The following is a 13,825-nucleotide window of genomic DNA, read 5'->3' on the forward strand; positions in this document are numbered from 1 at the left end:
TCAGTATTGCCTACTAGACAATTTTTCCTTTTTCACAAATTTGCCATCTATGTTGCTCTCTCCCTGTAAGGATCTATTTTTGCTCGATTTTTGCTTTATCCTCCCTGCTGCTCCCCCATGCCCCCACAATACGCTACCCCAGCAATACTTTAAATAAAAATGTTTGTTGGGGGGGGGGGGGGGGGTTGCAAGCTGTCCGTTGGTATAAAGACCCATTTTCTTCTTACAATAGATTTGAAGCCCGCTCTTTGCTTACCATTGGCTGGCTTTATTGTCTCCCATTTGTTTGATTTTTGTTTGTAAACTTGTATGAGCCTTCCTCTACTTGCTTGTCCATCTTTTGGATCGTAGCCTTACTACGTATGTCCTTCCACTGTTACTTTTTGGGTATTATTTTTTTCTTTTTAGTTAAGCACGCCATGAGATTGCAGGTTATTCCTGGATATAGATTTTACCCTCTATCTCTAGCCTTTATAGTCTTAATCCATCACATCAGTATATGTCTAAAGCCCCTTTGACCACAGAGAGGTACTTAGCGGCTTGCATGGTGTCAAGCAGAGACCGAACAGCAGATGCAGTCCAGCTCCAGTTGTCACTGGCAAGATAGGCAGCTGCAGGAAACAACTACTTGTAGTGTCCCTGTACCTTTAACAGCAAGTCATCTTTCTGTCCCTTATTGTGCATGTTTTTCTTGGATATAAGAGAGAGCAGGTCCAGTCCGCCAGGGCACTTCTCAGATTGCAGACATCAGGTTTAGTCCTATTCTGGTCTACAGGTCCAGGCGTATTCTGAATTGGGTGTGCTACATTTATGCGGGGCACTAGCTACTGGGTGGGAGTGGCTCCTGGGCAAGCCCTAGCCCATGGAGTAAAAGTTTGGGAAGTGTGTGTACTATCATAATCCTAGTGTCACCCCACATTGAATACTAAAATTCAATTTGAAGCAACCACAGTACCCCAATGAGCTTTCAATAATGTTGCATAAGGTTCAAAATTGAGACCTGGAGCTTGTGCCTAACCTGTATATTTATTTGGTAACTGCACTTGCTGACAAAGTGTATAACTCCTTACCTTTAAAAAAAAATAAAAAAGCTACAATATGTTTTGAAGTGCATATTTATGCAGCTTAGCCTGAGGGTACAGACTACATTTTTCCAGAACGTCCTGTTAAGTACAATTTTTGTCCACTGGCAAACTTACATTTCTAGCACCAATGTTTAATTTGAGTTCTACAATGGTTGTACAGAAGAGGTCAATGAAGTCTGTGCCATTATTTCACTTCTTATGTTTTTTCTCTTCTGTTACATTTTCAAGAAATGGCAATAAGTGTTGCTCAGAGGGTGACACTTGTTGGCATATGGGGAGTGGCAGTTCTCAAAGGACAACCCAGTCCTGATCAGTGGATATCACAATATTGTCTAGCATACGCCCATAAAGACTATTGGACTTTACTACCGTATTGCCATTCATAACATGGTTATATCAAACTCTACTTAAGTAACAAGGTGTATTTAATGCAAGGATTCTTTCAATACCTTGAACTGTCATATTTAGTAGTGTAGCTCTGCTCTGCTGGGCTGTCAGCAGGGCAGCTATAAGCGCTGGTGGCGACCATTGTGACTGTCTTTTTGCTCCCTCCAATCCCCTCACCTGACCATCTCCACGGATTCCCTCACTACCACCTGATCTCTCCATAGCCCCTGTTTCACATACATTTCATTTATTTTAAAGCTCTGGTAAAGGCTAGCTTTACAAATCCACTCAGCTATCCACATACAATACTGATCTGTTCTTTGCAGCAGGCATATTAACCCCCTTTGCTACTTTATAATGTGGCAAAACGGCCACTAAACAAAACTCCTGATCTCTCCCTCCAGCAGAAACAGTAATCACAAGAGTTATCGTGACATTGTTATTGCTGCGTGAAAGCTAAACCCACAAGAAATTCTGCAGCAGGTAGTTCTAAATTGTAAGGTATTGCTAAATGCAGCCTCCCATCCTGCCCCAGGTCTTCTCCCAGTGTGGACCAGCCGGCCCTGCGTGCAACAGTGTGCTCGCCATTGAGGCTACTAGGCTTATTACAGTAAAAATAACAATGCCGGGTTTTACTGTTTGGACAGGTACAAGCAGAGATCCTTCTTTATAATATAATGCTCCCTGCCTTTAGGGCTTGGTAGGCTTGCCTTAAGGGTAACTCCCAAATATTAAAAAGGAAGGTTTGGGCTTTGCCATAGGTTGAAATGTCAGACTTGAGTTAACAGTTTAGAAACTGCTCTACCACTCTGCAAAGGCAAATATGGAGTTATGCTTTGATTTGTCACCCTAATGGTGGCTTCAGTGCACGATGGACACTTAACAAACAGGTCCAGGTACCATATACTAGGGACTTGTAGGTGAGTTAAAACATGATTATTGAGAGTAAATCCACTAAACATACACTTTCTAAGGGTCAGAGCACTGATGCTGTTTGCCAGGTCTCAGTGCACTTCCAGAGTTGAAAAACCAGCACCGTTAAGTCCAAAAGCTTAGGGGTGACATTTCCTCACATCCCTCCTTGACCAGTTTAACACAAAGTAATATGGGATTCTTTCTGAACTTGTAATGCCTTTTGGTACTAGGCTAACTTGAACCCAGGAACAATATATATTTAACACATCTGCTTTGAATAAATACTTTATTGCCTTTGTCAAACAACAAAGACCTTTTCTTTTAAAGAATAATATGCTGTTAGATTGGTGAATGTTCACTAAAGAAAGAAAGGTTTTGCCTTAAAATGAGATCTTGAACATTAACCTGAGAGATACAGTGACATTCGTGAACTTGGCTAAAATTCGAATGCCTCTGCCTTCAAACATTGACTTGCCCTACATCCACCTAATCGCACTACACCTGTGGGCAGGGAGGATCTCCAGGGATCAATCAATCAATCACTGCATTTGTAAAGCGCGCTACATACCCGCAAGGGTCTCAAGGCGCTGGGGAGGGGGGGTGCTACTGGTCGAAGAGCCAGGTCTTGAGGAGTCTTCTGAAGGCCAGCAGGTCCTGGGTCTGTCGTAGGATGGTGGGGAGAGTGTTCCAGGTCTTGGCGGCGAGGTAGGAGAAGGATCTGCCGCTGGCTGTGGTTTTTCGGATGCGGGGGACTGTGGTGAGGGTGAGGTTGGCTGAGCGGAGGCTTCGGGTGGGGGTGTGGAAGCTGAGTCGGTTGTTGAGGTAGGTGGGTCCGGTGTTGTGCAGTGCTTTGTGTGCGTGGATCAGGAGCTTGAAGGTGATCCTTTTGTTGATGGGGAGCGAGTGCAGGCCTCTTAGGTGGAGTGTGATGTGGCTGCGGCGGGGGAAATCGAGGATGAGTCGGACTGAGGCGTTCTGGATGCGTTGGAGTCGTCTCAGGAGCTTGTTTGTAGTTCCTGAGTAGAGGGCGTTCTCGTAGTCGAGTCTGTTGGTGATGAGGGCCTGGGTAACGGTTTTTCTCGTACGGAGGGTGTTGAAGCAGGACGCGGAGATGGCGTTGACTTGCCTGGTCATGGAGAGAGTGGAGTCGAGGATGACCCCCAGGTTGCGTGCGTGGTCCGTGGGTTCCGGGGCTGTGCCTAGTGACGTGGGCCACCAAGAGTCGTCCCAGGCTGATGGGGTGGGTCCGAGAATGAGGACCTCCGTCTTGTCTGAGTTCAGCTTCAGTCTGCTGTCCTTCATCCAGTCGGCTATGGCCTTCATTCCTCGGTGGAGGTTAGCTTTGGCGGTGTCGGGATCTTCGGTGAGGGATATGATCAGCTGGGTGTCGTCGGCGTAGGAGATGATGTTGAGGTTGTGTTGTCGTGCGACGTGGGCGAGGGGGGCCATGTAGATATTGAACAGTGTCTGGCTGAGGGAGGATCCCTGTGGGACGCCGCAGATGATCTCAGTGGTTTTGGAGCGGAAGGGTGGGAGGCGGACGCTCTGGGTTCTGCCGGAGAGGAAGGATGTGGTCCAGGCCAGGGCCTTCTCTTGGATACCGGCGTCATGGAGGCGTGCTGATAGGGTGCGGTGGCATACCGTGTCAAAGGCTGCTGATAGGTCCAGGAGGATGAGGGCAGCTGTTTCTCCTTTGTCCATCAGGATGTCGTCAGTGGCGGCGATGAGGGCGGTCTCGGTGCTGTGGTTACTGCGAAAACCAGATTGGGACGGGTCCAGGATGTTGTTGACTTCGAGGTAGCGGGTCAGCTGTTTGTTGACAATCTTCTTGGTCACTTTTGCCGGGAAAGGGAGCAGGGAGATGGGACGGAAGTTCTTGAGGTCCTTGGGGTCCGCCTTGGGCTTCTTCAGAAGGGCGTTGATCTCGGCGTGCTTCCAGCTTTCTGGGAAGGTTGCTGTCTCGAAGGAACAGTTGATTGTTTTCCGGAGGTGGGGCGCGATGGCTGCGCTGGCTTTGTTGAAGACGTGGTGAGGGCAGGGGTCCGATGCGGATCCGGAGTGGATGGAGTTCATGGTTTTGATGGTGTCTTCGTCGCTGACGCTGGACCAGGCGGTCAGGCGACTGGTGCGAGTGGTAGTCGCAGGGGTGGTGGACTCGGTGGTGGGTGAGGGGGGGTCGGGGTTGAAGCTGTCGTGGATGTCGGTGATCTTGCGGTGGAAGAAGGTGGCCAGGGAGTCGCACAGGTCTTGAGATGTCGGGATGCCGTTGGTGATGGAGCTGGGGTTGGAGAGTTCTTTCACGATGCTGAAGAGCTCTTTGGTGTTGTGTGCGTTGTTGTCTAGGCGGTCCTTGAAGGCGGTCTTCTTGGCGGTCCTGATGAGTTGGTGCTGGGATGAAATCACCATAAACTGGTGTGTTCTATCCAATATCAAGCATGGCTACTGGCACAAGCTCATCTCAACCCCCACAAAAAATCCAACCCCGCATACACACCCTCAAAAGAAGAGGAAGAGATCTTTTTGAGTTTTTTTTCCCCCAAAACCATTAAGTCAGCCAAGAGAGTACATTCTTTCAAGGAAAGAGCTGATGAATCTCCCTCAACTTCAAGGGAACATGGTGGTAAGGTTCTATCTGAGCCGTGCACTCCAGCTACCACCTCCAAGAAGATTAAGAAATCATCAAGCTCCCTGCCACCGTCTGCATCGAAGATCTCAACATCGACTGCACTGTCGTCAAGCGCGACGGGGGCAGCAGGTTTCAGATTGTCGACGACCACGATGAAATTTACAGCTCCATCGTCGCCCATGGTGATAACTTCATCACCTTTGTCATCAAGAACTATAACGTCGGTGAGTCTGAAGTATCGCTCTTCAGCTACCCAAGCTACAAAGATTTCAAAGAGGCCGTAGATGGAGAAGAAAGTAAGATCTCTATCGTCGACCCACACACACTCGACTTCAGCGTCTACGAGTAAGCTGGAAAGCACTTCATTGACGACGGTTCCACTGACTGCAGTATCGACAACAACACAAAAATATGCTTTGTCGACGTTCTCACCGTTGCCGATTACTCTGTTGATGACGGCACTGTCGGTGAGATTACCAATGACGACCATGCCATCGACTGCACCACCGACTACACCAGCAACGACTGCACCGTCGATGACTGCACCATCGACTGGTCAGATTTGAGTCCACACCTATAGAGTCTGGAGGATCTTCTTTCTTGCCTTTTGAGAATTCTGGCATTAAGACGAAAGTCCAGTCAACAGACTTTTACCCTCTCATACGTCACCTAGTAAGGTATCGCCGGCACCTCCACAACATCTTTTTGATGATGACGAGTAAGGAGATATATACCCGGACAATGGTCTGTTTCCAGTCGCATGTAGCCCTTCCGACCTGCGAATAAAATGCCAAGCCAGAGATGATTAGGCAGAGATTGAACAGCTATATATACACAACACTCATTGCAGGAGAAGAGGGAACCAAGAGCTCAAGAGCTGCAAAAAGAGCAAACAATCCAAATGCCAGTATCATTGATTGCCAACCTTCAACATATGATGCAGGATTACTATTCTAGGTTCCCTCCACCGGGTTTGACCACTCCTGTACTACCTCCGTCAATACCTTTCAGCCCTCCCAATAAGCCATCAGTCTCTAGGACCTATTCCAGTCCCACCGTCTGGTCAGGATAACAATCCGCCCTCGTGGGATGATGGACAAGAAGAGGGCTAGATACAGGACACAGAATCGCTTCTTCATGAATGGGATGAGTATCAAATTCAGACCCCATCCCCTTCTACAACACCACCGGTTGATTCTCCACCACAAGACATTGGTGGTTTCCATAGTGTGATGTAGAGAGCAGCAAAGAGGTTCCAACTGCCCATAACGTTTAAGCAGTTGGATTGTTTCCTTTATGATTTTGAGGACACTAGGAAATCGGTTTGAGCAATACCGATTGTTGACTTTATTTGGGAGGAGGGCCTTAAAGTCATGCAGACCCCATCTTCAGTCCCAGCAGTGCTGCCAAAGCTGGACAAGAAATACAAAACAACTCACCAGCCTGCTTAATTTATCACCCTAAACCAGACTCCGTGATATCTCAGGCAGCCCAGCGTAGGTCCAGGAATCCGTCTTCCCCACTTGCTGCATCCCCGGATAGAGAAGGGCGGCGGTTAGATTCCATTGGAAAGAAGTTTTTAACTATGGCTGCCACCATGGTCAGAGTAGCGAACTCCCTGGCAATCCTGGGAAGATACGACTGTCAGATGTGGTCGGATATATCCCAATTCATCGACCTCCTGCCTGAAGATAATAGAGCTGAAGCACGTAAAATACTACAACAAGGTGAGAAGATCTCTGCAGAGATTATAACTCTGCTATCTGTCTTATCTACAGGTTTCTGCCAGTTAGCTGGGGCTGCTGTATTGAGACGTCAGGGGTGGCTGAAAGCTACATCTTTTCGCCCAGAAGTGCAACTGAGGATCCTAGATAGGCCTTACTACGGAAAACTATTATTTTGCAAGCACGTCGATGACGCCCTGCAATCGATAAAGGCAGACACAGAAACAGCTAGATCCCTTGGTACGCTACAGTTTAAAAGGCAGCCCTTTCGAGGAGCAAGAGGAAGGGGGCTTTATTCTTACAAGGGCGGATTACATCAGTATCAGCCCTACCAAAGTCAATTTCGCACCGCCATTGGTCAACAGCAGCCGCATGCATATCGGCAACCATCATATGCATCCTTCCGTCAAACCACAAGGGGAAAATCCTCTTATAAGGGCAAGGACGTGTCGCGAAAGTACTGACCTCAATCAGTTGCTGTAGGAAGTTGGCTCTGTATGTGCTATTTCAAAGTAAGGAATAGCATGCACAGAGTCCAAGGGTTCCCCTTAGAGGTAAAATAGTGGTAAAAAGAGATAATACTAATGCTCTATTTTGTGGTAGTGTGGTCGAGCAGTAGGCTTATCCAAGGAGTAGTGTTAAGCATTTGTTGTACATACACATAGACAATAAATGAGGTACACACACTCAGAGACAAATCCAGCCAATAGGTTTTGTATAGAAAAATATATTTTCTTAGTTTATTTTAAGAACCACAGGTTCAAATTTAACATGTAATATCTTGTTTGAAAGGTATTGCAGGTAAGTACATTAGGAACTTTGAATCATTTCAATTGCATGTATACTTTTCAAGTTATTCACAAATAGCTATTTTAAAAGTGGACACTTAGTGCAATTTTCACAGTTCCTGGGGGAGGTAAGTTTTTGTTAGTTTTACCAGGTAAGTAAGACACTTACAGGGTTCAGTTCTTGGTCCAAGGTAGCCCACCGTTGGGGGTTCAGAGCAACCCCAAAGTTACCACACCAGCAGCTCAGGGCCGGTCAGGTGCAGAGTTCAAAGTGGTGCCCAAAACGCATAGGCTAGAATGGAGAGAAGGGGGTGCCCCGGTTCCGGTCTGCTTGCAGGTAAGTACCCGCGTCTTCGGAGGGCAGACCAGGGGGGTTTTGTAGGGCACCGGGGGGGACACAAGCCCACACAGAAATTTCACCCTCAGCAGCGCGGGGGCGGCCGGGTGCAGTGTAGAAACAAGCGTCGGGTTCGCAATGTTAGTCAATGAGAGATCAAGGGATCTCTTCAGCGCTGCAGGCAGGCAAGGGGGGGCTTCCTCGGGGAAACCTCCACTTGGGCAAGGGAGAGGGACTCCTGGGGGTCACTTCTGCAGTGAAAGTTCGGTCCTTCAGGTCCTGGGGGCTGCGGGTGCAGGGTCTTTTCCAGGCGTCGGGACTTAGGTTTCAGAGAGTCGCGGTCAGGGGAAGCCTCGGGATTCCCTCTGCAGGCGGCGCTGTGGGGGCTCAGGGGGGCAGGTTTTGGTACTCAGTCGTAGAGTAGTCCGGGGGTCCTCCCTGAGGTGTTGGTTCTCCACCAGCCGAGTCGGGGTCGCCGGGTGCAGTGTTGCAAGTCTCACGCTTCTTGCGGGGAGATTGCAGGGTCTTTAAAGCTGCTCCTTGAAACAAAGTTGCAGTCTTTTTGGAGCAGGTCCGCTGTCCTCGGGAGTTTCTTGTCTTTTTCGAAGCAGGGCAGTCCTCAGAGGATTCAGAGGTCGCTGGTCCCTTGGAAGGCGTCGCTGGAGCAGAGTTCTTTGGAAGGCAGGAGACAGGCCGGTGAGTTTCTGGAGCCAAGGCAGTTGTTGTCTTCTGGTCTTCCTCTGCAGGGGTTTTCAGCTGGGCAGTCCTTCTTCTTGTTGTTGCAGGAATCTAATTTTCTAGGGTTCAGGGTAGCCCTTAAATACTAAATTTAAGGGCGTGTTTAGGTCTGGGGGGTTAGTAGCCAATGGCTACTAGCCCTGAGGGTGGGTACACCCTCTTTGTGCCTCCTCCCCAGGGGAGGGGGTCACAATCCTAACCCTATTGGGGGAATCCTCCATCTGCAAGATGGAGGATTTCTAAAAGTTAGAGTCACTTCAGCTCAGGACACCTTAGGGGCTGTCCTGACTGGCCAGTGACTCCTCCTTGTTGCTTTCTTTGTTCCCTCCAGCCTTGCCGCCAAAAGTGGGGGCCGTGGCCGGAGGGGGCGGGCAACTCCACTAAGCTGGAGTGCCCTGCTGGGCTGTGACAAAGGGGTGAGCCTTTGAGGCTCACCGCCAGGTGTCACAGCTCCTGCCTGGGGGAGGTGTTAGCATCTCCACCCAGTGCAGGCTTTGTTACTGGCCTCAGAGTGACAAAGGCACTCTCCCCATGGGGCCAGCAACATGTCTCTAGTGTGGCAGGCTGCTGGAACTAGTCAGCCTACACAGACAGTCGGTTAAGTTTCAGGGGGCACCTCTAAGGTGCCCTCTGTGGTGTATTTTACAATAAAATGTACACTGGCATCAGTGTGCATTTATTGTGCTGAGAAGTTTGATACCAAACTTCCCAGTTTTCAGTGTAGCCATTATGGTGCTGTGGAGTTCGTGTTTGACAAACTCCCAGACCATATACTCTTATGGCTACCCTGCACTTACAATGTCTAAGGTTTTGTTTAGACACTGTAGGGGTACCATGCTCATGCACTGGTACCCTCACCTATGGTATAGTGCACCCTGCCTTAGGGCTGTAAGGCCTGCTAGAGGGGTGTCTTACCTATACTGCATAGGCAGTGAGAGGCTGGCATGGCACCCTGAGGGGAGTGCCATGTCGACTTACTCGTTTTGTCCTCACTAGCACACACAAGCTGGCAAGCAGTGTGTCTGTGCTGAGTGAGAGGTCTCCAGGGTGGCATAAGACATGCTGCAGCCCTTAGAGACCTTCCTTGGCATCAGGGCCCTTGGTACTAGAAGTACCAGTTACCAGGGACTTATCTGGATGCCAGGGTCTGCCAATTGTGGATACAAAAGTACAGGTTAGGGAAAGAACACTGGTGCTGGGGCCTGGTTAGCAGGCCTCAGCATACTTTCAATTGTAAACATAGCATCAGCAAAGGCAAAAAGTCAGGGGGCAACCATGCCAAGGAGGCATTTCCTTACAGTTGCCTGCACCTAACCCCTATCCCAGCACTCTGATAGTGGGCAGAATTTCCAACTTCTTCACCAATGGTCCCAGATCACATCAGACAGATGGGTCCTCGATATTGTCAGCAAGGGACACACTAGAGTTTCATCAATCTCCTCCAAAAGTGCCACCAGGAGCACCTCCACCTGCCCATGTAAAATAACTCCTAGTACAGATTGCCATCTTGGTAGACAAGGAAGCAATAGAGATCGTACCGAAGGCTCAGAGGGGAACAGGCTTCTTCTCTCGCTTCTTCCTCATTTGGAAAAAGACAGGAGACTGGCAACCTATTTTAGACCTTTGGTCTCTGAACAAATTCTTGAAAAAACAATAGTTTCGTATGATCACCCTCCAAGATGTGCTACGATTACTCAACCAAGGAGATTTCATGACGTGCTTGGATTTCCAGGACGCATACTTCCACATCCCTATTCATCCCAGTCACAGGAAATTCCTACGGTTCAAGGTTACAGGCACCCATTACCAGTTCAGAGTGCTACCATTTGGCCTCAGATCTGCCCCACGAGTTTTCACCAAGGTTCTGGCCCTACACGCAGCCTACCTCAGGCAGTTGGGAATCCAGGTGTTCCCATACTTGGACAACTGGCTAATAAAGGCACGATCGGCGTCCAAGGCGTCCAGAGACACAGAAAAATGCTTGTCCCTCTTCAAGGTGTTGGTACACACAGTCAACTACCCGAAGTCTCACCTAGATCTGTCAAACATCACCTTTCTAGGGGCTGTTTTGGACACGCAGCGAGCAAGAGATTTTGCTTCTCAGGATAGACGGGAAAAACTTTGGAACCTAGCGAGCAGTCTCAGCAGAAGGTGGTCCACTTCTGTCCGGACTTAATCTTTTCTGGGGATGCTCTCTTCGTGCATTCAGTTGATAGCAAACTGTCGCCTTCACATGAGAAAACTTCAACAACAATTGGACATTCAGTGGAATCAAATAAACGTATCGTTCGACGATATTGTCCAAATAACCTTACCAGTGAGTCAAGCCTTGAATTGATAGAAAAACACCCCTCTCATCTCAAGGCCTTCATCGCCAAGATCAGAGGTTCCTTGGTGTTGATAAGAACTGACAACATCACATTCATGCATTACTTCAACAAGCAGGGGGGGGTACAAGATCGCAGGTGTTGTCTCTTCAGGCACAGGAACTCTGGCCTTGGGTTCTACACCATCATATAACAATCAGAGCGGAACACCTCCCAGGAGCATCCAACACTTTGGCAGATGCTCTAAGCAGAACATGGACGACCTGTCACGAATGGGAGCTAAACCAGGCAACTCTTGACCGCCTCTTTCTTCGTTGGGGCAAACACAGTCTAGATCTGTTTGCGACAAGGGAGAACAAAAAATGCCAACACTCTGCAAGCTGGCAACCGTAGAAAGGGTCAAAGGGGAATGCATTTTTGATCAAATGGTCAGGGATTTATGCCTATGCTTTTCCCCCGCTCTCACTCATCCCGAGACTTCTTCAAAAGATGGAGAGAACCTTGCCGACCGGAGCAACCTCACATTTGATTGAGACCAACACCAGGCTTTCTAACAATGACTCGGGGGCAGGTCCGTCATCCCAACCCGACTTCTCTTCAATTATCGGCCTGGCTCCTGAATTCTATGAGTTTGGCAGTCTAGATATTCCTTCAGACTGTCTAGAGGTGCTCGCCTGTGGCAGAGCCCAGTCTACGAATAAGACGTACAGACTCCAGTGGAAAAGTTTCTGGATATGGTGCAAAACCTTCAATATTCATCCTTCTGTATCTTTTGCAATTAATGAAATCAGGTCTCTCCCATTCACCTAAGTTCACTTAGCTGCCATCTCTTATTTCCGCCGTACGGCAGTTTTGCCATCTGTATGGTCATCCAGGATAATAAAGCAATTTCTAAAAGGATTGTTCAGGATGTTTCCTCCTATTCAGTTTCCTCCTACCTGGCATCTAAATATTGTGCTGTCCCAATTGATGCGGCATCCCTTAGCGCCTATTCACTAAGCTGACCTGAAATATATCTCTTGGAAGACAGCACTCCTTCTGGCACTTAATTCCACGAAGATGGTTAGTGACATACAGGCCTTCACAATCTCACCACCCTTTCTTCAATTTAAATCAGATATAGTCATTCTGAGGACTAATCCAAAATTCATTCCTAAAGTTCCCTCGAAATTTCATTTGAACAAGCCAGTGATTTTAAAGGCTTTCTTTCCGAACCCTAGAACTCCAGCAGAGCGAGCACTACATTCCCTAGATCTCAAAAGGTTTCTGAAATTCTACCTCCAGAGTACTAGCAGCTTTCGTAAAGCTGATCAATTGTTAATTGGCTATGGTCAACTCACTAAAGGGAATGCTGTTACCAAGCAATCCATAGCCCGGTGGATCTCCTCAGCCATACAGTTCTGTCACCAGCTAGCAGGAAAACCGCTGACAGTCAACGTCGAAGCGCAGTCAACTAGAGCCGTATCTACTTCAGCAGCTCTCTTCGCAGGAGTGCCTTTAAACCAGATTCGCAGAGCGGCAACGTGGACTCGCAGCCACAACTTTACTCAACACTATTGCCTGGATGCTTCGGGCAGGATGGCTGCAGCGGTAGAACAAGCAGCTTTGCGTAATTTATTTGCATAAGGTGAGCCAATAATCTTCTTTACCCACTACCCTCGAATGCTAATATTTCCAGACTGATATTTATCTTATATATAAAGTGTATATATAGATATTGATACGTATATATAACTGTTCGGTGGCATGTGTAGCTGCAGATACACATGCTGTGCACATCCCGCCATCTGGTGTTGGGCTCGGAGTGTTACAAGTTGTTTTTCTTCGAAGAAGTTTTTTCGAGTCACGAGATCGAGGAACTCCTCCCATTTCGGCTCCATTGCGCATGGGCGTCGACTCCATCTTAGATTGTTTTTTTTCCGCCATCGGGTTCAGACGTGTTCCTTTTCGCTCCGTGTTTCGGGTCGGAAAGTTAGTTAGAATCTCAGAAAAATCGTCGGTATTGTTTGCGTTCGGTATTGGGTTAGTTATAACAGATCAACACCGACTTTTTCAGAGCTCCGGTGGCCCTTTGGGGTTTTTTCGATTTCCCCCCCCGTCGGGGCCTGGTCGGCCCGGCCACGTGTTTCTTCAAGGCTGATGGAACGGACCCCATTCCGCTTCTGCCCAAAATGTCATAACAAGTATCCATATACAGATCAGCATCTGGTCTGTAACTTGTGTCTGTCTCCAGAACACAAGGAGGATACCTGTGAAGCCTGTCGAGCGTTTCGGTCGAGGAAGACATTAAGAGACCGAAGAGCAAGAAGACTGCAGATGGCGTCATCGCCGACAGGACAAGGGCATTTCGAAGAGGAAGAAGAAAGCTTCTCCATCAATGAATCGGACTCGGACGAGCTCGATCCTGAAGAAACTCCAAAAACCGTGAGTAAGACGTCGAAACATAAAACTCACGAGAAGACAACAAAAGCCCAGGGGACGCCACCGCCAACAGGCCATGGCTTAACCCGAAAAATAGGTGACCGATCATCGGCACCGAAAAAGGGCATGCATGTGGCGAAGTCATCCGACTCCGGTCGGGATACCGCCACACAGCTATCTCGGGCCCGAGACAGCGGCTCCGAACAAATTCGGCACCGAGACAGTAGCACTGAAATGGTTCGGCACCGAGACACCACAACGCCGAAAATAAAGAAGGTTGCCTCGGAGCCCAAAAAGGCGACTGAAAAGATTTCGATTCCGAAACATCCAGCCTCAGAACCGAAAACAGGTTCCTACACAGAGGAACAGGGATTGTCCTCCCAGATGCAAGGACATAAGTTTGGAGAGGAACTTCAATCTGTTGAGCCAGACTACACTCAAAGAAGGCTCCACATTCAAAAAGACACAGGGAAAATA

General features: G+C 48.4%; 1 protein-coding gene across 18 annotated transcripts in view; it reads left to right on the plus strand.

The window, feature by feature from the left end:
* PUM1 (pumilio RNA binding family member 1) overlaps positions 1-13,825 on the plus strand; it is an 859,012-nt gene that overhangs the window by 251,028 nt on the left and 594,159 nt on the right. The window lies entirely within an intron of this gene.

This window comes from Pleurodeles waltl, chromosome 3_1, assembly GCF_031143425.1.
Source record: "Pleurodeles waltl isolate 20211129_DDA chromosome 3_1, aPleWal1.hap1.20221129, whole genome shotgun sequence".
Taxonomy (NCBI): Eukaryota; Metazoa; Chordata; class Amphibia; order Caudata; family Salamandridae; genus Pleurodeles; species Pleurodeles waltl.